Source organism: Sciurus carolinensis, chromosome 3 (assembly GCF_902686445.1).
Source record: "Sciurus carolinensis chromosome 3, mSciCar1.2, whole genome shotgun sequence".
Classification (NCBI taxonomy): Eukaryota; Metazoa; Chordata; class Mammalia; order Rodentia; family Sciuridae; genus Sciurus; species Sciurus carolinensis.
This window is the reverse complement of record NC_062215.1, coordinates 142,297,837-142,298,494: the sequence shown is the minus strand read 5'-3', so window position 1 is coordinate 142,298,494 and position 658 is coordinate 142,297,837. Positions and strand designations below refer to the sequence as shown.

The 658-nt window shown below is 33.9% G+C and overlaps 1 non-coding gene across 1 annotated transcript; it reads right to left on the bottom strand.

The window, feature by feature from the left end:
• Nucleotides 1-269: 269 nt before the first annotated feature.
• On the bottom strand, nt 270-341 carry Trnaa-agc (transfer RNA alanine (anticodon AGC)). The gene has a single exon. It is a non-coding gene; the product is annotated as a tRNA-Ala (tRNA).
• Nucleotides 342-658: the final 317 nt, after the last annotated feature.

The following is a 658-nucleotide window of genomic DNA, read 5'->3' as shown; positions in this document are numbered from 1 at the left end:
GGAGATATGTGTGTTTTAAGAAACCAGAAGCTTTAGAAGAACTGGAAGGACATTAAGCAAATTTATGCTAGAAATTTTGTGGCACCTGCCAAATATTTGTTAAAAAAAATGGTAAAATGAAATTTTCAAATTAATTGGGAAAAACACAGAGGAGAGCTGGAAGTATGTTGGGAATGGCAAAACCTTTTAGTCCTACTATGTACACATACATCACATAACACAAAAAATTAAGGGAGTATATATATATTTTTTTTTTCTTTTTTTTTTTGTGGTGATGCTGGGGATTGAACCCAGGGCCTTGTGCATGCTAGGCAAGCACTCTACCAACTGAGCTATATCTCAAGCCTAAGGGTGCATATTCGAAACACTGAAAGATGGTGTAATTTCTTAAGTCCAAACGTACTGAGATGCCAGAATAACACAATATGTAGTTTTATAAATAATAAAGTTGAGATTTCTTACAAGAAATGATCTGTTTCTAATGTATGAGATGGGTTTCCAAGTTCAAAGATGAACTTCCAAAGGTATAAAGCATATGGAGAACTTTGACTAGCATGATTCTAGGCTTGTGGACAGTTTTACATTCCATCCAGAATGATTAATTAATTCCAGCAGTATGAATGAATAATACTATGAGAAGAAGGGTTTTCAGTACTTA